At 40.4% G+C, this 24,313-nt stretch overlaps 1 protein-coding gene across 1 annotated transcript in view; it reads left to right on the top strand.

The window, feature by feature from the left end:
- Nucleotides 1-24,313, top strand: part of CSMD1 (CUB and Sushi multiple domains 1) — a gene marked incomplete at its 3' end in the record, with an annotated part of 1,732,394 nt that overhangs the window by 1,122,723 nt on the left and 585,358 nt on the right. The window lies entirely within an intron of this gene.

The raw sequence follows: 24,313 nt of genomic DNA, 5'->3' as shown, positions 1-24,313 counted from the left end.
AACTACCTGATTTAGTGATTTACACATAAGGGGACCTCAAAACAGAAATGGCAGATTGTTTGTAGCTGGGTAAAACAGAGAGTCTGTAGTCAATAGTATATAGGGTTGATTCTGAAACTTTCTCCTTCTCTCTAATTTCTAGGGTTTATTCCTGGATAGTATTGTATAGTTTCCTACATGTTTCTAATAATCAGTCATTGTTATCCATACTGTGAAAAGGTTGATGGAAACTATTCCACATGCACCTGCAAATAAAAGTAGTATGGCACTGTCAGAAAGCTAGATGCTGTGCCAAGCAAACTTCCCCAGTTTTCCCCAAATCATGGCCGTGAGAATGCCAGTTCAATTAAGGCAGAATTCCCTGAACATTTGCCACAGGGAAGCTGGGACCACAACATGAGGAAATTATGACAACCCCCATGCTCCAGAAACTAGCAGGTCAGAAAGATAATTTGTAAACAGCTCCCGTGAAAGGTGGAACAGAAAGAGAATCACAGGAGCCACTTAAGGAGGTTTTAGTAGTATTCCAACAAGTGGCTCTGAAAGACTCCTATCTGAAACACATTTTAAAATCCATAATGACTTCACTCTGTCCTTTTGGGCAAGAAGTTAAAAAAATAAGAGTAATCTTCAGGGATTTAAATACAGATGATGCTGAGGAGGACACATGTGTTGAGTTTTATCTGCTACTGGGATCCTTGGGGCTTGTGAACCCTCATGGAACGTGCCTGACTTGGAGTCCAGGGACAATTTTATTTCACCAAAATGCATTTTATTCATAAGGAGCATTGTCCACCCCTCAGTTTCTTCCGATGCTGCCGGAAAGCCCTTGGATTGCAAATATACTGCCTTGAAGCTTGGTAAGAGTCACAGTAATTTGTTTTCACTTATTCTGGGACCCAGGCAAGGCCAATCTTTTTCTTCCCATACCTGCCTTTGTGTGCCTTTATCTTTCAAGGCCACATATTCTAACTGTAGTTATAGGAGAACAGGTATGGAAAGGACATATCAGTGGGGACTGGGGTCACTAGGTGATATAGTGGTGGGGGATGAGGAATACACCACTCAGTCTCATAGGAAATTATGAGTCTTCTCCATATTACTCCACATCAACAGATACATCTATCCCTGATTTAAAGCCATCGTAGATCACTATTTGGAATAACAATTGACTGATCAGACAGGTAGGTAGGTAGATCTACAGCGTTATTCCTAAACTGGTGATTGATCTTCTCCAAAGTCCTGATTAATTGATTGGTATGGAACTACAGAAAAATTTCTAGGTGTCATCCTCTAAACCTGATCAGTGGATTTGGCATCTGTACCAGTGATTGGAAGAAAGGTGAAAAATAGAATATCAAGTTTGAAGATACTCTAAATTGGTAGATATAAGAAACAATTGTAATAGTTGAGACATATTAGCCATTGATGATATATATAAGCTGTGATTAGAAAAATTTGTACATAAGCCCCAAGAGATAAAAAGATGCAAAAATATAAGGAGGGGTAAACATGGCTTAACAGTGATACAGGAGGAAACCTCTTCAGGCTGACTTTGAAGTTCAAGTCCAAGACTAAATGGTGGGAGGGAGCTGCCTTTTGTTTCTTTCACCTCAGGCCTTATATCACAGGAGGGGTCATGACTAAGGCTGAATCTCAGCCGACCATACGTGGAAGGTCAGATTCAGTACCGGATGTCATCCTTTTGTGACATAACAGAGAGCACCTGTCAATGCCAGGCGGGAAGGCATTATGAGAATTTTTCTGGCTCCTGAGGGCAGAACTATCACCCATGAATAGAAGCTACGGGTGGTCTTTCCTGATGATTCTAGAACAAGCTGGAGGGCAGAGGAAGGCAGGAGGCAAGCGATGGTTCAGGCAGAGCCTCTCAGGGCCCCTGGCAGCTGTCCCACTGACCACCTCCTCTGGACACCACTTTGCCCTGACTTTGCAGCTGAGAGGCCTCAATGTTTTCACTCTGAGGACAAATGAGGGGAAAGCTTCCTGTCCTGTAGGAAAGTGTGTTATTCCTGTAAAGTTTCCCTTTTTTTTCTGCTGGGATTGAACATCAGGAAGCCCCAATTTGTACTGTACTTTATTTCAACCAGACAAACTCAGGGAAAAAAACACTGTTGTTATTACCAACACAATTGCTAAAAAGAAAAGCAGAGTAAAAGAACAATCTAGAAAACCAGCAAGAACAACAATAATAGCGAAAACACACAGTGTCTACTAAAAGCTAGATTAATATCTATGAAAACATTCTGTCAAAACCCCGGATAGCCAAAGCAATCTTGAGAAAGAAAAATGGAGCTGGAGGAATCAGGCTCCCGGACATCAGACTATACTACAAAGTTACAGTAATCAAGACAGTATGGTACTGGCACAAAAACAGAAATACAGATCAGTGGAGCAGCATAGAAAGCCCAGAGATAAACCCATGCACTATGGTCACCTTATCTTTGATAAAGGAGGCAAGAATATACAGTGGAGAAAAGACAGCCTCTTCAACAAGTGGTGCTGGGAAAACTGGACAGCTACACATAAAAGAATGAAATTAGAGCACTCCCTAACACCATACACAAAAATAAACTCAAAATGAATTAAAGACCTAAATGTAAGGCCAGACACTCTCAAACTCTTAGAGGAAAACATAGGCAGAACACTCTATGACATAAATCACAGCAAGATCCTTTTTGACCCACCTCCTAGAGAAATGGAAATAAACATAAATAAACAAATGGGACCTAATGAAACTTCAAAGCTTTTGCACAGCAAAGGAAACCATAAACAAGACGAAAAGAACCCTCAGAATGGGAGAAAATATTTGCAAACAAAGCAACTGACAAAGGATTAATCTCCAAAATTTACAAGCAGCTCATGCAGCTCAATATCAAAAAAACAAACAACCCAATCCAAAAATGGGCAGAAGACCTAAATAGACATTTCACCAAGGAAGACATACAGATGGCCAAGAGGCACAAGAAAATATGCCCAACATCACTCATTAGAGAAATGCAAATCAAAACTACAATGAGGTATCACCTCACACCGGTCAGAATGGCCATCATCAAAAATCTAGAAACAATAAATGCTGGAGAGGGTGTGGAGAAAAGGGAACCCTCTTGCACTGTTGGTGGGAATGTAAATGGATACAGCCACTATGGAGAACAGTATGGAGGTTCCTTAAAAAACTAAAAATAGAACTACCATATGACACAGCAATCCCACTACTGGGCATATACCCTGAGAAAACCATACTTCAAAAAGAGTCATGTAGCACAATGTTCATTGCAGCTCTATTTACAATAGCCAGGACCTGGATGCAACCTAAGTGTTCATTGACAGATGAATGGATAAAGAAGATGTGGCACATATATACAATGGAATATTACTCAGCCATATAAAGAAATGAAATTGAGTTATTTGTAGTGAGGTGGATGGACCTAGAGACTGTCATACAGAGTGAAGTAAGCCAGAGAAAAACAAATACTGTATGCTAACACATATATATGGAATCTAAAAATAAAAATCATTCTGAAGAACCTAGGGGCAGGACAGGAATAAAGACGTAGACGTAGAGAATGGACTTGAGGACACGGGGAGTGGGAAGCGAAAGCTGGGATGAAGTGAGAGAGTGGCATGGACATATATACACTACCAAATGTAAAATAGCTAGCTAGTGGGAAGCAGTGCATAGCACAGGGACATCAGCTTGGTGCTTTGTGACCACCTAGAGGGGTGGGATAGGGAGGGTGGGAGGGAGACACAAGAGGGAGGGGATATGGAGATATATGTACAGGTATAGCTGATTCACTTTGTTATACAGCAGAAAGTAACACAACAATGTAAAGCAATTATACTCCAATAAAGATGTTAAAAAAATGTGGTATAACCACATAATGGAATATTACTCAGTAATGAAAAAGAATGGACTATTGAGAAATGCAATGACATGGATGAATCTCAACTGCATACAGTGTGTAGTTTTAAAAGTCTACCTACTACATGATTAACATGAATGATATTCTGGGAAAAGCAAAACTAAATAGAAACAGTATCAGTGGTGTCAAGGATTTAAGGGTGAGGAGAGGAGCTGACTACAAAGGTGCAGGGCTGGGGAATTTTTTTTTAATATCATGGAAGCATTGTGCTTATTGTTTTCTAGTGATAGTTAATATGAGTCTTTACTTTTTGTTAAATTTTGTAGAACTATAACCAAAAGAGTGAATTTTACTGTATATAAATTTAAAAATAAAATAATGCCACGCTTCTTTATGATCACATGGTACTATCAGTATCTTATCCTTTACTCATTAAAAATGAATACTCAAAAAAAAAAGAAAATGTGGCTGTTTGAAACAGAGATGAGCTGTAAGCATAAAAAGCAGCAGATTTCAAAGGCAGTGTGAAAAAAAATGACTATAAGACACTGTGTGTTGAAAAGATGATGTCCTTTTATCATTTTAAATATTTTAAAACTTTTTTAATGTGTCTACTAGAAAATTTTAAATTACATAAGCGGTCACATTTGTGGCCCACACTTTATTTTTTTTTTTTTTTTTTTTTTTTTTCTGTATGCGGGCCTCTCACTGTTGTGGCCTCTCCCGTTGCGGAGCACAGGCTCCGGACGCGCAGGCCCAACGGCCATGGCTCACGGGCCCAACCGCTCCGCGGCATGTGGGATCTTCCCAGACCGGGGCACGAACCCGTGTCCCCTGCATCGGCAGGCGGACTCTCAACCACTGCGCCACCAGGGAAGCCCCCACACTTTATTTTATTGGGCAGCTCTGGTGTAAATATTTGAGCTTCACACTGAGATTGGCCATGCCTTTTCAACAGGACCAGCTGAAGTGATTTCTGGGATGTTAGGTAGAATCTCACATTGTCTCTCAAGCAACCTACCCCACCAATTACTAATGTCTGAAATCCTCATACTAAACCTAAGTCTTGGTTTAAAATTTTCGTTTATAAAGCAAAATCTCTGTAAGAGGTCAAAGTATATGCTTTACTACCATTTATTCTTCAATCTAAATGAGTTTTTCAGCTCCTTCCTTGGATGTGAACAAAAGATAGGGATTATATGAAATTTCCCAGTGATTGAAAGAGAAAGAATTATACTATGAAAGAGAAAAAGAAGAAAAGATGAAAAAACATTTTTTAAAAAAGAGAACAAATAGTGAGCAAATGAGGATTTTTTTTTTTTTTAAATTCACGAGATTGCCCTGGACCAGCCTTTGACATCCTGATTAAAACCTGAGTGTAAGGGGACCTCCCTGGTGGCGCAGTGGTTAAGAATCCACCTGCCAATGCAAGGAACACGAGTTCGAGCCCTGGTCCGGGAAGATCCAATGTGCTGCAGGGCAACTAAGCCCGTGTGCCACCACTACTGAGCCTGTGCTCTAGAGCCCGCAAGCCACAGCTACTGAGCCCATGCACTGCAACTACCAAGCCCAACGTGCTGCAACTACTGAAACCCGCATGCCTATAGCCCGTGCTCTGCAATGTGAGAAGCCACCACAGTGAGAAGCCCGCGCGCCACAACGAAGACCCAATGCAGCCAAAAATAATAAATAATAAAATAAAATAAAAATCTAAAAACCTGAGTGTAAGCTCCTAAGAGGCTTCTATGTTACTCAGTAGATGAGTGAGAACTACCTCTTCCTCAGTTCACTGTCTTTAGTGTCCAGGACAAGGACCAACAAAAGGTTTCAGATCTCATAGTGGTGATAAAAAGGAAGGGGACCATACCACACATGAATAGATCCCCTCCTTAGTGTGACCTTAGTGTGAAGGAAGCTAAATCAGCTTAGCTCCCCACAAATTAAATCCTGACTACGTAGTAGGTGATACCATGATTATAAGTTTTATTAGAATAATAGGTTTATTTTTTAAAACTTCCTATTTAAATACTTCTTGGAAAACTCCACTTGGAGTACAATTTTCTTAACTGACAAAAATTCTCACAACTTAGATGTGAAGTAAGTGATCTATTGAAATAATTAAAATTATTATTTAAAACTTTTGAAAAAGCAGTGACTGTGGAAAACTAAAATAATATAAAATTTAAGTTCAGTGAAATTAATACCTCTGCTGCATTTTCACTCTGAAAAAGTGGTTCTATTTTTTGAAAATTCCTTTATATTTAATTGATTCATTCAGTGACACCAGAAGAGTCCAAGAGAATTTTTTTTTTTTTTTTTTTTTGCGGTACGCGGGCCTCTCTGTTGTGGCCTCTCCCGTTGCGGAGCACAGGCTCCGGACGCGCAGGCTCAGTGGCCATGGCTCACGGGCCCAGCCGCTCCACGGCATGTGGGATCTTCCCAGACCGGGGCACGAACCCGTGTCTCCTGCATCGGCAGGCGGACTCTCAACCACTGTGCCACCAGGGAAGCCCCAAGAGAATTTTAATTACAAGTATACTGAAGATAAAAGTGAGTTCTGGCATTAATTTTTCTCTAGTTTTTAGAGAAATGCCATTATTGGTTAAAGACTTCTGTCAGCATTGTATACCTCTTGAAGTTCTTCAACTTACCTGCTTCTCTGAATGGCGACTAAGGTAAAATGTCTGCATTATTTATTGCTAAAAAATTGAAAAAGAATAACATTATATCCCATTCTATCTCAATTGGCCATGAAATCTATTGCTATTTTCTTGATAAATGCAGATCAATAACTTAATACTTAATAATACTCTTTGCACCCTTCAGAGCCCTTTCTATGTTCCTTTTTCAGCTCCTTTATATGATTTGCAATTTTCTTTGCCTAGGAAACTATTTTCAAAGTCTTTTCTTGTGAAATAAAGTTATAACCCAGATGAGTCTATAGGGATTACTCTTAGGCTTTATTTCATTAGCTAATTTTAATCTAATTAGTGCGAGGCAGGAAGCTTATAGTTTTGCATGTTCATATAATTTTCTTAGCAACAGGTACTCAAGGAAAGAGTAGATGTAGTCCTTTGTGCATTTTGACTAGTTAGAGTTTAAATGATAGGTATTAAAAAATGTTTTTAAATCTAACTGAACGTTCATAAAAATCTCACTTTTTCTAGCTCTGTTGAAGAACACATGCTATCTTCTTTCTTCCTCTAGAAATTGTCATGTTTTATAGATGATGAACAGGGAGTTTATTCATAGCAAATTTAAAGTCATGCTCAAAACAGATTAGCTTTAAAAATAGCTCTGGGAAAACACATCTGTAATAAATCCTATTTCAAGTAATGTCAATAAAAAATATTTCTATGCAATAAACATGAAGCCTTCCTCCTGTTCTATTAGTTGAGCCTTATACTTTATTACACTGAATCCAAGATGAGAATGTTTTCATATTTTAATGTCTCCAAAAGGAGGATCATGTATTTGGCACTACTTTGCCCCAAAGAGCCCTGTAGGTTTTCTCCTCTGCACACTCCAGCTGTTTGAGTCCCAACCCCTCCGTCCCAGTTGCTGGAACCCCAGCCAGTGCTGCCGTGGGGACCACAGCCTTGGCACCCAGAGCATGCACATCACCAGTCATCACCAACACCTGCCTTTGTCCCTTTTACTGCTGGATCCGGAGGGGCTGCCGAGGACCCCAGTAGCTCTCACAGCCACCACAGATGTCCTGAAGCTCCTGGCACTAAGAACCACAGGGTTGGTGACATCACAGACCACAGCTATTTGAGCTGAGTCCCTGCCCCACACACCTGAAGCTGCAGCACACCTCCACTCCACCAGGCCCAGGGGCACAGCACATTCCAGCGTGGCCCCCTCCAGCAGGTGAAGGTCTTCCCTCACCAAAGCCAGTCCATAAAGTCTGGAAAAGGTGACAGCTTCTTAAATGTGCAGGCAACTGTGCAAGGCTACAGGGATCACAAAGAATCAGGGAAATATGCCACCACCAAAGGAACGCAATCAATGTCCAGTAAATGGCCCCAGTGGAATGGAGACCCATGAATTGACTGACAAAGAATTCAAAATAATTGTTCTAAAGAAGCTCAATGAACTACAAGAAACATGGATAAATCATTTAATGAAATCAGGAAAATGATACAAGAAAAAATGAGAAGTCCAACAAAGAGATATAAAACATAAAAAAGAATCAAACAGAAATTTTGGAGCTGAGGAATACAATGAATGAACTAAAAAACTCAATAAAGAGCTTCAACGACAGATGCAGTCAAGCAGAAGAAAGAATCAGAAGTCTCTGGAAGACATCCAAACAGCCAACAGGTATATGAAAAGGTGCTCAACTTCACTGATCACCAGGGCAATCAAATCAAAACCACAGTGAGATATCACCTCACACCCGTGCATGGTCTCGATTACATGTGGAAACTGAAAAAAAAAAGTGAAACTCATAGTAACAGAGAGTGGAATGGTGGTTGCCAGGGAAATGGGGAGATGTTGGTCAAAGGGTACAAACTTTCAGTTATAAGATGAATAAGTTCTGGAGACATAATGTACAGCGTGGTGACTATAGCTAATAATAATGTGCTGTATATTTGAAATTTGCTAAATTACTACATCTCAGGTGTTCTCACCAAAAAAAAAAAAAATTAACTATTTGAGGTGATGTTAGTGTTAATTAGCTTGATTGTGGTCATCATTTAACATTGTATGCATATATCAAAACATCACATTGTACACCTTAAATATATGCAATTTTTATCTGTCATCACAGCTCAATAAAGCTGGGGAAGAAAAACCTTTAACTGTTATCTAAATAAAAGAGTAACTTTATAGAGTAAACCCTCACTATCCTGAGATTAAACCTGTTAGGTGAAAAATGCGTACATATATGTAGTGAAAAATATAATAAAGGAAAGACAAAGTTACATTACAGTAAAACATACCAATGGAAATTGTTAGTCTTAACAAGTTTTAACAAGCCTTTTGTTTATGCTTATATGTCAACTAGTCAAGGGTAGAAGAAGGATTATGGAGGCTTTACAGATTTTTAGAACCTGAAATATTAATGTGGTAAAGTGTCAAGGAATAAGCATCACTTATCAATATCTATTTTAAATAATGAGAAAATGGCATCATGCATAACAGCGTATCTTCAGGGTTTTGTTTTTTTGTTTTTTGTTTTTTGTTTGCAATACACGGGCCTCTCACTGCTGTGGCCTCTCCCGTTGCGGAGCACAGGCTCCGGACGCGCAGGCTCAGCGGCCATGGCTCACGGGCCCAGCCGCTCCGTGGCACGTGGGATCTTCCCGGACCGGGGCACGAACCCGTGTCCCCTGCATCGGCAGGCGGACTCCCAACCACTGCGCCACCAGGGAAGCCCAGGGTGTTTGAACATCCATACCATTCATATACAGTGTTGTGTTTAATGCCGCTTGATGAATTTGTCTTTGGGATTAGGGTTGATGACCAGACAGTCACGTCTTTTGTATCATCATTTGAATTCGGTAGGAAGACCTAGCTCTGCCGCAGTGTGGTTTTCTAGGGCTTGTTTTCCTTAGTTAACACTGGGGGTGCTTAGTATCATTTGAGGGAGCTTTGCCATTTTCCCACGACTGGAGCTTACAGCCCCAGAAAGGGCATGGCATGTTCATTTTTGGCTGAGGGGCTGATACTTGCATTTCTGATCATGATCAAAATTCAAATGTAAATAAAGTACTAGCCACAGGCAGTAGCTTCAAGTATGATTTCCACCCAAGTTTGAAAGAAATAAAATGTGTGATAGCCACCATGCATAGTTTATGAAAAGAATATAGAGTAATAGTAATTAAAGCCCAGGCCCTGTGTGTATATATTGTGAGAGGTATTGAAATATGCACAATGCATGTAAAAATACCTAACACTGTTCTCTACTTGCTAATGTGGTATTTATTTTTCTTCTTAGGGCTCTCTCTCTCTCTATTTTTAAAAATACTTCATTATTTTAGAGCAGTTTTAGGTTCACAGCAAAATTCCACAGAACGTACAGAGATTCCCACACACCCCTGGCCCCCATACATGCACAGCCTCCCCCATTATCAACATCCCACACCTGATGGTACACTTATTACAACTGATGAACCCACGTAGATACGTTATCATTACCCTAAGTCCGTAGTTTACATTTGGGTTCACTCTTGATGTTTTACATTCTGTGGGTTTGGATAAATGTGTAATGACTTGTCCACCGTAATGGAATCATACAGAGTATTTTCACTGCCCTAAAATATCCTCTGACCTCTCTTGTTATTTGAAACATTGTAAAATTCACAACTACTTTGAATTTATTTCTATATTTATTGAACTTGGAGAATGAAAGAGGCAGTTTTCTTACACATATCTACTAAATGTATTTAATAAATGAATGTGTATATTAGAGTCTATATAATGATTACACAGAGAGCCTATAGTAATTATCGACTTTAATGTTGGAAACATGTAAACGCCAGCAAGGGAGACATAGTTCACCTCCCCTTCATTAGTTTGTCACAGTGGTCTTCTGCAATCTCTTGCAGGTAATTTAGTTGTTTCTTATAAAAATTTCCCTTGACAGTCATCTACCTATAGTGTTACAAAGAAAGTCAGAGTTCAAGGAAATTGTCACCCTGCAAAAATTAAGTAAAGGCTGGCTTAACATGAAATGGATTATGTTTCTGTAGTTTTAAAGACTACCATCCTGGCTATTTTGATTTTCTCTTTGATTTCAAATGATCTCATGCAAATATAGGCGTTCAAGTGAATGCTGCCAGAGAATCTTTAATTAAATATCACTGCCTAAATTTGTAGCCAGAGACTTGAAGAGAAGCAGCTGTAATAGATTTTCCTGGACAGAGCAGCGAGATTGTTGAGGCATCCAAAGTAGCTTAAGAAAAGCTCAGTAACCAAGGGGGCGCTTTCCGCTGGCAGAGTTTTGATTTGACTTAAGAGGAAAGGCACTGCCCTGCACGAGGAGGTTGGTAAAAGAGAAAACAGTGAGAGTCTAAGTAAAAGATGTCACAATCAATAAAGGGAGTTTGGCCACAGACTGAACAAAATGATTCCATTAAAAAAATTATTTTAGTACAACTCTTTAATTCTAAAAGAATTTTGACTTCTGTGTTCCTAAAAGAATTCTAGAAATTAAAAAATAAAACCTGCAAGAAATGAGATTCAGAGGGTCGAAATGGAAAAATTAGCTTCATATTAAGCCGATACTTTTTTCTCATGAAAGAAACTTCATGCCAGTCTACCTTAGCATGATAACATGTGGGTCATTACTACTAATCGGATTATCTCCAGAGAGCAAACATCAATGCTGGTTTCTCTAGATAGCCATTGTCCGTGATGAGGACTGTAGCACACAAGGTAAAGGAAATGTGATTTTTATTAAAGCAACAGTTCTTGTTCTCATCCCGTGTAAGTTTAAAATGTAACACGTGACAACTGTAGTTACATGATTATTTTATATAAATTAATGCAGACTGTCGGCTTCAGCTAAAGCACTTTGTGGGCACAATAAACATTTCACAATCAAGTGTTGAGTGCCGTCTGTGAATCAGGTGCTGGGAGGACCGGTTTGGGGTGATGATCTCACACAGAAAACAAACACCCTGATAGGACTTGAGTACCTTCTACGTGTAGGAGCTGTGTTCTCCCACGTATTTATGTAGATGTATGGCATTCTCACTGATGTCTCACGGAACAGTATGGTCACAGTGTTGCCTCTTGGCGAATGAGGACCTGAGGAGGTAAAGTCAAGTGGAGATGTTCGTTCAAAGTCACCACTAAGTGCTAATGGTGAGCTGAAGCAGCCAAGATGTGGCCGATGGCGCCCGTGTCCACAGCTTCACCCTGGAGAAGCAGAGTCACAGATGCTACAAAATCTCGGGGCAGGAGGAGGGTCCCTCTGCCACAATGGCAGTGGGTGGTCTGGAGCTGAGCAGACCCAGGGGCTGGGGTGGTGGCTGGGTAGGAAGTCGACACATTGGATGTGAAATGCTACTCAGACCTTAAGAACGAGGAGTATGTCTACAATATTAGTTTTAACTGCTGGGTAATATTCCGTTATTTGAACTAAGCACTACTTATTCCTCCATTCCCTTCACTGAGGAAGGCTCCCAATTTTTGTTTCTTCAAAATGTTGGCTGAAAAGCAAGTTGTGTTAATACACGTAGACATGATACAGTTAAGGTGAACTATTACAACTAGTTATTTTTATGAATATATACAGATGCAATGACATGAGAAGGTTGTTTTGAGTATTAAGATGATTTACTGTCTATAAAATGCATACAACAGTGCTTGACACAGAGTTTGTATTATCAATTTCACACCCATTTCAGAGTAGCTCTTTGTATTTCTCTTCCCTCTTTATTTTTTTTTACCCCAAAATACTATTTCTGCTGAAAACCTATGTATTTTACCCATTTACTTGTCTATTAGTTTTCTTCTTGTCCTGGAAGGAAAGCTATAGGAAGGCAGGATTTTTGTCTATTTTGTTTACAAGTATATTTCCAGGACTTAGAACAATGTCAGACACAGATTAAGCAATCAACATACAGTTTCAAAATGAGTAGTGATAGAATACATCACTATAAATAATTGGCAAGAGTAGCAAGGAGCTTGCGTTTTCTGTGTAATAATATCCTGAAGGATAACTAAGTGCCAGTCCTTGTTCTAAATGCTCTCTGTTGTCTGTGTATTTGGACGAGCCTAACCATGACGTAGCCCATGGGTCAGCTGTGTGGACCGGGGCACCAAGAGGTTAAAGCTTGCCCTTGGAGAGGGGTACATAAGGAGTCAGTCAGGAAGTGAAGTGGGCTACTCTGACTCACGTGAAAGAAGCAGTGTGAGAATGATATGTGATGTTTAAAGTGCAGAATTTGTTTTTACTACGTAGCTTGACAGAATTCCATACTTTTGCACACATGAACATGCTCACAGTGACACAGATGCAGACTTTTAAAAACAAAACGTTTTTGTTTTGTATAATATATTTGTCAGGTCTCTCCAGAGAAACAGAACCAAAAGGAGGTAGATGATAGATAGATAGATAGGTAGATAGATGGATAGATAGATAGACAGATGATGGAGAGATAGATTGATTATAGGAATTGCCTCACATGATCCTGGAGCTCCAGAAGTCCCTAGATCTGCCATTTGCACGCTGGAGAACCAGGAAAACCAGGCTGGCCAGAGGCCCAAGGGGCAGGAGTGCCAATGTCTGAGGGCAGGAAAAGATGGGCAGCTCAAGCAGAGACAGCCCTTCCTCCACCTTTGGTTCTGTTCAGGCCCCGTGCAGACTGGTTGACGCGGCCACACCCACACTGGGGACAGCGAACTTCTTTACTCCTTCTACCCATCCCAGTGCTGATCTCTTTCAAAAACACCCTCCCGGGTACATCCAGAAATAACATTTTACCAGCTGTTTGGGCATCCCTCAGCCCAGACAAGTTGACACATAAAATTAACCATCACATGTAAGTGTTTACTAAATGGATCCTAGAATCCAATTCCAAGATGACTAAGTCAATAGTTACAGAATCTTCATTTTTTTTTTTTTTTTTTTTGGTATGCGGGCCTCTCACTGTTGTGGCCTCTCCTGTTGCGGAGCACGGGCTCCGGACGCGCAGTCTCAGCGGCCATGGCTCACGGGCCCAGCCACTCCGTGGCATGTGGGATCCTCCCAGATCGGGTCACGAACCCGTGTCCCCTGCATCGGCAGGCGAACTCTCAACCACTGCGCCACCAGGGAAGCCCCAGAATCTTCATTTTTTTTAAAGCTCATCAGTTAATTCCAATGTATCAGTCAAGTGTGGAATCCGTGTTGAGTGATGTCACTCAATATTGTAATCAGGCAAAAAAACATTACGGAAATCTTGGAGATGCTTCAATTAACATGTGCCCCGTTCCAGGGAACCCTGACCCGTGAATGTGCGAACTGAATGGATGCTCTTTAGTGACAAGAATTGTGCAAGTGTATCGTGTATCCACAGGGCCACAGTTGATAGCTTACCTTCCTCTCTTCCTCTCACATTCAGACCCATACCACCTATTCTAAGAAGTAAACACGTAGTTTCCCTCCTTCCCCCCAAATTACACACCACTGGGGAGCAATTGCTGTTCTTAGAACAAAGACAGAGGTTATTCCGCGGGGCTCAGCAAAGCAATGGAAGAGTTGTGTCTATAACTGGAAACGTAAAACGGCCTAATATTGTCCTACTGTTATTGTAGCAGCAGTTGTTTCAGACATTTTTCATTGTGGATACCGGGGGCAATGAATGCATCGTTGTAAATATTGTCTCCCCCCCGCCCCCAATTCTAGCACACTGGGAGATCAGATTACAGAAGAAGCCCCTGCAGAGGTACACAAGGTACTATGGAAAATTAACCTATTGAGCTTTTTTATTGTTAGAAATGTTCTTGTTATCTAACTTAATTTGTCTTATAATTATTTAATCAATAGCTTTCTATTAAATTTGGTAAGAAATCACAGGCCATAAGCTATTAATCTTTTATACTTATCAGTACATTGTCTTTTTTTTTTTTTTTTTTTTTTTTTGCTGTACGCGGGCCTCTCACTGCTGTGGCCTCTCCCGTTGCGGAGCACAGGCTCCGGACACACAGGCTCCGCGGCCATGGCTCGCGGGCCCAGCCGCTGCGCGGCATGTGGGATCTTCCGGGATAGGGGCACGAACCCGTGTCCCCTGCATCGGCAGGCGGACTCTCAACCACTGCGCCACCAGGGAAGCCCACATTGTCTTTTTATATTGTCACCTGAGCAGATATGATATTTCAAATTCCATTATTTAAATTGAGCAGTATCACCGATGTTTGTAGTCAGAGGCAAACCCCTTCTTATGTTATATTGTCCAAGAGCCTTTATCAATCAGTGATAAAGGTTGAGTACCAGTGATAGAGAGAACAAGATGTAATGTAACAGATATCATGTGTACACACAGGGGAGATGGTAGGAGATATGGAATTGAAGGTGCCAGTTCTCACCATGAAATGCAGCCTTCCAATTACATGCATCAATTAAATGGTTTAATTAGTATATCACTGGTGTAGTCATCTTAAATAATGAAGTATCTTTATTAAATATTAATTTAGTACACTGGAACTCATAAATTCACTTTTAAAATTCCTCACATCTTAAAGAGCTTGTATGCATTTTTGAGCTCATTCACTATCATATGCATGTATCTCTACATATATACACACACGTACTCGTACATGTAGACATGCACTCACACACCTAATCAGAAATATATTTTAAAAATTCCCTTCTACCTGAACGAGATGGCGAGTAAAAAATAAACTCTATTATCTATCATCTATTTCTCAGTTTGCAATAAATTTTCACGTAAATGTGGATCACTTTACTGACAAACATCTGAGATGAGGCAGGATGATATTGAATACATGACATCTCTTACAACCCCTGGGACTCAATTTCAACCATGATAGTTCAGCATTTGTCTTTTCAGTTTTTATTCCTAAAGGTTCAGTTCATCCTGGAGGCTTTTTTATCTTTTCTTTCTGTCTTTTAAAAATATTAATTGAGGACTTAACTTTCCTCAAAGAAGCAAACAAACTAGAAAGATGAGGGTCTCTGAAACACTATCTTCGTGGCGGACTGCCCAAGCATAAAATCGTCGTCCTGCGTGGAAGAATCTGAGAAGCTCTCCTGATGTTTAGTAAATATTTTCCACTTCTCACTATTGGGTTTATGGTTCTCTTTGTTTTCTTGGTTAAATGGATATCCTGAGAAATGACTTGATCCAGTAGAACTTGTTTATTTTTAATTTCATTGAAAGGTAACAGCTGAAAAAGTCCTTCAAAAGACAACTCATCAACTTATTGATGGTGAGACCAGATTCTGCAAGGTTAAATGATTTGCTCAAGCTTATTTCTAACAGAGAGGTTTTAAGCTTTCCTACAGAGTGCAGTGTCCTATCAAGTTTTTGCCCTGGGAGGTGGCCCCGGGCGAAACTGCTAAATTGGTAGAGTCAGTCCTCTCCTGGATGCTCTTGTTCCCAAGACAACCACTCAGATGGCCCCTACTCAGAGCTCGCCTGGGGCTCCCACCAGGAGCTCACCCCTCCCTGGCCCTCTTTCCCTGGTGGTATTCATTTTTGTTAAGTCTTCTGGTCCCAGGAATGGAAACTCATTCAACAAGCTTAAGGAAAAAAGAGGGTTCCATGGGAACTAGTACACTTTATCCAAAACAAATGGAGAAAGGGGACATTCTGCCCCTCCCATAATATTGCTACAGCTCTGTAACCATCCACCAAGCTCATTAGCAGCAAGGGTGTGGAGTCAGTCACCTGGTTTCAAACCTCAGCTCTTATTCCTTAGGGCAAATCATCTAAGTGCTCTAAGCCTTAATTTTTTCACTTACAAAACAGGGATAATAATGGAAACCTACTCATAAGTTGTGAGAAGTAAACAAAACCTTGCATGTCCAAACTATAAGCACTCAATACATCTTGTTGCTGTCATTGTTATTATTACTGATCACTTATTCAGTCTCTCTACCCGGTATACGTAAATTCTGTGCTTCATAACTGCTACCCATTCCTAATTTCTGCTTCCTCCATTTTTGCTGGCCTGGTGGTATTGATACGAACTCCTAATTCCTTTCAGTACATCTTGAAGCTTTAGATCTTCTTCCTAAAGTTCATATTTTTAATAATCCTATATTAAATTCTGAAGTGCTAGAATCAAATCAACCCAGCCATATTAGCTGTGTTGGCTCAAGTGCTTATCCCTGATTTATTCACTTGCAGTGGGTTTGAGTTTTCTTAGTAGAGACTATAGCTGGCCGGTGTTATTATTAATATATCTGCTAGGGAATCCTGAACTCTTACCAAGATACTCAACATTCCTTTCTATGTTGGACTGTATTTCCACTGAAATGGACTATTTCTCCATCTCCTTCCTTCAAAGGCAGGCATTCAGCAAAAATCTGTGTGTGGAGATAAATCCTTAGATACAGATTGCAGGCTGGTGATGCCAGGGGCTGGGGAGCACAGTGGGGAGGTGGAGAAACTCCTTAATGGGCACAAGGGGTTTTACTTGGAAATGATGGAAATGTTTTGGAACTAGACAGAGATGGTGATTGACAACATGGTGAATGTAATAAATGCCACTGAATTGTTCACTTCTAAGTGGCCTCTTTCACGTTACGTGAATTTCAGCTCAGTAGTTTTTTTTTTTAATCTATATTATAATAGGACTAGAAAGACCCTCCCATATATTCTCACTCAAAGAAAAATTATTCTTCTTCCAAGTGAAGTGATGCCCTAGAGCTGGTAGATGTCATGATAAATGAAGGTCCTTGTAGCGGAAGAAAGACTTCCCCATCCTCTCAGATTCTGTGACTGGGCCCAAGAATAAGACTAACAGAAAACAGATTAATAGGAGAAAAGCCTACAAATTTTACTTCATATTTTTACCTGCACATGAGAGCCTCAATAGGAAAAATGAAGACCCCAAAACTGGTTATGACCAAGAACTTATATACCTTTTTTTTAAACAAAGAACAATAATTGTGTGGAGAAGTGACAAGACAAAGGAAAAAGGATTTAATAAATTGGTAATTAAAGAATTCCTTATGTAGTCACTAAAAAAAAAAAAAGAAAAAAGGGATTTAAGGCCATAAATTGTAGCAAAGTGATGGAAACATACAGGGGAAACTAACGGGAGATGAGGGTCATTTCAGTAGGTCTGTCTGTCCAGGTCCATTTCAAGGTTGACACCCCCTACCCCATCTCCGGTGATAAGGCTGTTCTCTCCTCTGAGGGCAGGGAGAGCACTTCTCTCAGGGGAAATTTCATGACCTGCTTTCAGGTAGGAAGGCGGAGGGAAGGGAGTTCTTCCTGCAGCTGCTGTTTCTCAAGTATCTTCACGGTGAAAAAATCAGTATGCCAAAGGAGCATATTTGGGAGTGGTGGGTTCTGAACCTCTTCATACACAAGACCTCATGGCAGCCAAGCTTGATTTTGCCTTTCCTCCAGGCCAGGAACCGAGAGGAGTACTTCACATACACGTAGAAGCCCTTGTTGGTGCCCACAGGTGCCCTCGGCCTGCCTCTGAGTTTCCTGCAGCCAGGTCAATAGTTCCTGTGCTGACGCTTCCATTCTCAACCTCCCTCTTCTCTCTGCTTCTCCTCCTGAGGATTCCTTGCTCTGAGAGCCTGTTCAACACAGAGCAGCCTGGAGGTGCTGGGAGAGAAAGACCCCTCAACCAAAGAGACAAAGGAATTGGTGGGTAAACCTCTCCACCTTTTATCCTCTTAAAGTTTTGTTCTACACGGTTCCCTAGAAGGAACCCCAGATGGATTGAGGCCCAGGTGTCCAAAGCAGTACCTCACTCATCAGTGAATACTTTTCCCCCTTCTCTTTCCACTTTCCTATTCCCAGGACCCTTCCCAGATAAATGGAATGCATCCAAGTCTTTCTTTCAGCATTAATTTTTGACCAAACAAAAATTAAGTGAATGCATTATCTCATAGAACCTTCACAGAAGCCTTTGGAGGTGGATGCAAATATTATACCATTTTGCATTAGAATACTGAGAGTAATAGAAAGTTTCAGTGATTTGCCCAAGGACCTGCAGTTATTAAGTGACAGAACCCAAATTTAATATTGATCCATGTAACTCCCAAGCTCATATTCATAAGCCCAACACTGTATTTTATATAATCGAATCAAGTTGTAATAATATCTAGCCTGGCTCGGAGGAAAGATATCATCATTTTATAGCCCCTAATGAAATAATGGACCTAGATAACGGTCATCAATAGCTCCTGAAATCACAGAAAGGCAAACCATACATTGTGTTTCCTGTTAGAAATACAAAACGTATCTATGAGGAATCCTCGCCAGAAAATTAAGCTTGAATCTTGTCCAGGCTTTATCTGGCTGACAGTTTACAGGACAAAAGACAGAGAAGGATACAAAACACCTTCCCGGTAATACGGTTAGTAAAATCTACCAGCAGGAAACTCTACAAAACAGCTCACTGTGTTCAGTAAATAAGTAGTAGAGTGAATGGGTGAGAGAAGAAACAGAAACTATAGAATTCTAAAAGAGACTTCAGAGACACGTCAACATCATATCTGAGGCCTAAATATGGAATTAGATTAATTTTTAAAATGAGATAACTAGGGAAATTGGAATCCTGACTGGATATCTGATATCAAGGGATTATTGTGAGTATGTTTACATATGATAATGGTATCCTGGTCATTCATTTAAAATGAGGATTCCATCTTTTTTTTTTTTTTTTTTTTTTGGCCAAGCCACATGGCTTGTGAGATTTTAGTTCCCAGACCAGGGATTGAACCCATGCTGTCGGCAGTGAAAGCACCGAGTCCTAACCACTGGACCACCAGGGAATTCGTTCATGCATTTTAAAAAGCATCTTAATCCTTTAGAGATGCATACTGAAATATTTATGGACTTGTGAATTTATGATCTCGGGTTTGCTTCAAAACAACCTGGGTAGGGAGGGACATTTGTAAAGGTACAGATTTAAAAATAATAATACATAATAGTTTATTTATTACTGCAGTTGAGTGATGGAAGTATGTGGATTCTGAATGCCTTTATCTGTAATTTTGTTTATGCTTGAAATACTTCTTTCACACTAAAACGTTACAGAACACAGCAACCATGGGCAAGAAACGAGACTCTGAGGCAGTAACTCATTCTACCTATTATAATGGCTAAACACGTTGTCTTATCACCTCTAACATATTAAAAAATATCTGGCGTAATATAAATTGTATTGTGTGTGAACATGTCATCATCTTGGCTTCAGAGCTTCATCTCTGAGTGAGCGCCTAGGTGCTTCTATCAACCTGGAACAGTGGATGTTTCTAGGTTCATAAAATGGGATAAGGACAGTGTCCTTGATGAGGATAATAAATGCCAGCAAGATCAATCCCTTAGAAAGAAAACTCAACTTTTTGGTGGTGGGGGGTAGCAGAAGGGTGTACTTGTAGGTACTAAGAGCATAAAATGTATAAAATTCATTGGTGGTTGCAAACTATCAAGTATAATCAATCCCTACCACTAAATGTACGGCCAGAGTAGACATCAGTCAATTGAGGGAGAACAGGTCTAAAAAGCCATCATGGCTGGAGTTCTTTGCTCTGAGCATCCAGAGATTTGCTCTGTCAAACTCAATGGTGATCAGGGCCAGGGAAACTGAATCCCATGGATTAAGCAGCCTTGGAGCCTGAGGAAACACCAGCAAAGAGAAATGACCGAGTCAGAGGCTGTGAATGCCAGGGAGTCCAAATGTTTCCCCCTCTAATCTATCCACTTTAGTAGCCAGAAATATTAGCAGGAAGCCACATTATCCACTTCTTTGGTGGAATCACTATTTCAGGGAATGGAAGTGCTAGAAGCCATCGTGGTGACCATACCGTCTCCTTCTGAGTAGATCCATTTGCAAATGGAAAAGAGTCTGATGGACAAAGGAACGATCAAAGCTTGAGGGTGAAAGAGATGGACGGTCTCAGAGACTTGGGCTGGAAACACTTGAAGCCCCTGGACTTTGATGGAGCAAGTGACACAAGATCCTGGGAAAAGGGTTTAGAAAAGTGTGTCTTATATTCCAATGCACCCCTTGTGTCTCTGTACTAAGATATACTAATGAACTCAAACCAGTTATCATGTGGTCTTACATGTAGTCCTGCTGTGCTCTGGTCTCTGTCAAGTCTTTTTTTTTTTTTTTTTGGTGCTTATTCTACAGCTTGCTTTGCTGGTGATAACCCATTGGCCCATTTGCAAGTGTGTGAGGGTCTAGGACTTAGTAAGGATAACTGACCTCAGGGCTAGCGAGTGGTGGAAGAACTAAATTGGAAAGGTCTTGCTCTGAGGTCCACCAGAAAACACCATGTACTCCATGTTGTATGGATGCCAGCGGGTTAAAACATTCCCCCAGTGAACACTTAGTCATGTGACAAAGACAAGGAAGAGTGTGCCTTAATAACCTGAAGTGGTTTTAAGACCGCAGTTACATATTGAATGTAGTAAATCCTGTTATGAGAGAGTTTGCCAAATAGTCAGCAACATGATTTTCTCAAAGGTTGTCCACTTTAGCTCTCAACTTGCATTTCTCTGGTTGCTTAGACTACTTGGAGAATTATTATTACCAGATCTTGGATTAGAGGTTTTGCTGATTGATTTGGAGCTCTCGCCCCAGAGAACAGGTGCGTTATATTCCACGACAATACCGTTGCATTGTTGCATGACATCATGCGTGAGTCATTTTAAAATTGTTGGGTCACTGAGTTATTTAGATTTTCCATATGGTTGGTGTCAATATCTAAAAATAGATATTGTATAGTATCTTTAAAATATCACATTTGTTAATATCACTACCTACGTGCTCAGAAAAGTCTTGAAGTATTAGGAGGTTGTAAAAATCACAGAGGCAGATATGCTTGTTTTCCATAATCCTGATATTTGCTTAAACACTCAAATGTCATCATCAGAAAAAACATCATCCAATTACTTTTCCAGAAATAGCTGACTATTTTCAGGTAAGTAACAGCAAATACTGTATCTAAATGTGAAAACCTGAATATCTGAAGATGATAAGCAGAATTCTAAGATGACCCCACCGACCCTTGACCTTGTCTGGTGTTCCTCCTTTGAGTGATATGACGAGATGTCCCTCCTGTGATTCAGCTACATTATATGGTACAGTTGACTTTAAGAAAAGGACAGTGTCTTCAGTGGCCTGGACCTAATCCAGTGAGCCCTGCCTAGGAGCTCTCCTTGGAAGAGAGAGTCTGTGTGTGAGAGATTCAGCATGAGGGAGATTCTCCATTTCATTGAAGATGGATGGGACTACACGGCAGGGAAGGGTGGGTGGATTCCAGGAGCTGAGAGTAACCCCAGGTCAACAGCCGGCAGGAAGATGAGGGCCTCAGTCCAACCACCAACAACCTGACTGGACCTGGGCGAAGATTTTATCCAGGTCCCCTAGATGAGAAGTCAGCTTGGCCAACTCCTTACATGTTAGACCCGGGCCAGAGAACCCAGTTGAGCTGTACCTGGATTTCTGAGCTAGACAATCATGAGACAATATATTCTTACTGTTTTAAGTACTGTTGGTGGTACAGTTGACCGTAGGTATCTGTGGGGTATTGATTCAGGACCCCCTCAGATACCAAAATCTTTGGATGCTCAAGTCCCTTTTATAAAATGGCTTAGTATTTGCATATAACCTATGCACATCTTCTTGTATACTTAAAATCATCTCTAGATGGCTTATAATACTTAATGCAATGTAAATGCTATGAAAATAATTGCCGGCACATCACAAATTCAAGTTTTGCTTTTTGGAACTTTCTGGAAATTAAGAAAAATATATTTTCGATCTGTCATTGCTTGAATTCAAGGATGTGGAACCTGCAGATACAGAGAGTCAACTCTAATTTTTTAGGCAGCAATAAAAACAAGTACACTCATCATGACTTGTTAGTCTTCTTTTTAAGTAAAAATGGTGCTCCATGAAAAAGCAGCTGGTTCATCTCGGAAGTCAAGGAATTGCACAAGCACTTCTCCTCAAGACCAGCATCATTCTTTGCTATGCAGCAGAAGTACGGTAAAAGTTACTTCCCATTTCATAAGCAAAATATTAAAAAGCCACGCACTAAAGGGTTTAGACTTCATAAAATTGATTATTTTCATCACTTCTTCCTTGGCATTCTTCACTTAAGCACCATGAGTAATACAATGACTGAGGTCCTGCTGCTGCCCCTGCCTTGATTCATGCTGAGGCTCCAGCAGGTTTTTTACAGAGTGAAACAAGCAAAAATACCTTGGTATGAATGTGAAAACAGTTTCGGCCTAATAGGGCCCCCAGAAGGTTCTGGGGTCCCCGGGCATATGCAGTACTCTTGGAGAACTGCTAGGGAAGTTGATCTCGTCTATTTCCAGCTTTTCAGTGGCATCTGTAGGCTGAGGATTCCCCAGTGCATGTCTCTAGCCTGAGTCCTTCCCCTGCTCAGTCTCATGTAGCCAGATTCTTAGCTCCAAGTCTAATAATAGGCATATCAAACTCAGCACACCCAAAACCACGACTTACTTCCCTACACAATCTCATTCCCTCTAGACCGCCATATCTCAGTATATGCATAATGGGCTAATCAGAACACCTAACCTAAAAGAACTTCAGTTCATAATTTAGAATCCAGAAGAAAGCTATTTCAGAGCAATTTACAGAACGCTATGTTATAACACACGCATTTCATGCCTGGACTGAGTAGTTCTACGAATGGGGGCTTTTCCCACTGTGTTCTTGTCTAAGGTGAGTTATCAATGGGGATATATTGGGAATACTGGCAACAGGTAAGCTTTCTAGATCAAAGTTCAAAGATCAGATTCTTTTCATGACAGAATGCTTTCAGATCTGTTTTCGGTCAAGGCAAACACTGTCTTATGTTTAGTCAAGATTAGTAGCTTAACCAATTTGTTGATTCCTTGGCTTTGAGGCTTCAAACTATTAAAGTCACTTTCAAGTTCATCTTAACTTTTATGGGAGTTCGATGTCATTATATTTATATGTTTTTGCCTTCAAATGTCTGCCTCCCAAAGCTGAAGGTATCTGCATTTTGATCTCTTACAATCACTGTTTATTTAAGTTTCTGACACATCCCTACATGCACAACATACACTAAATCCGCTCCCTTTGTACCAGCTTTGTAGGGGTTTTGGTGATGGGAGGAGAGGAGGAAAGAGGAAGGTGTGATAAGTCTCTGTGATATTTAGGTTTATCAGTGTTTTCTATCAGAAATCGTCAGCCACTGAACGGCTCTTCATTCCCTATTTCCTTCATCCAGCATCTCTTGGAAAATGCCCAGTAATTAATTTCTCAAAAGTGGCTTATGACAACTCATTCAGAGAGAAATTTTATTATTCCCATGTAAAGAACTTACATTTTGTCCCTTTTTTTCAGCACATTAAGTTTGATTTAATATACCATTTAATGAAATTAATGAGGCTTTTCCAAAAGCAATGGGGAAAACACCTAAATAATAGTACTTACAAAGTCATAATAATTGAAGTAAAAGTGGGGAAGGAGCAAATACTTTTCAACCGAAAATACCTTTCCAATTCAGAAACAAAACAATTAAAAAATACGTTACTCTCTCCTTCCACGCATTAGAGTGCCATAAGTTGTCTTGTTATCAGCAGCTGAAGGGAAAATGATGAACTCAGTCTCCCGGTGGGCCTGTTAACTTTTTGGTGTTGACGGTATAAACCTGGTGAATCATCTGACAGGACTGATTAGGAAAAGCTGACCTACAGAAGTTCCTACTGGTCCTCACTGCCGAAAATCTACAATCCTACACGCACAGGAGCACACACCCAAGTGCAAGC

The sequence above is a fragment of the Mesoplodon bidens genome, assembly GCF_964165515.1.
Source record: "Mesoplodon bidens genome assembly, chromosome: 20".
NCBI classification, from domain to species: Eukaryota; Metazoa; Chordata; class Mammalia; order Artiodactyla; family Ziphiidae; genus Mesoplodon; species Mesoplodon bidens.
This window is presented reverse-complemented; position numbering and strand designations above follow the sequence as displayed.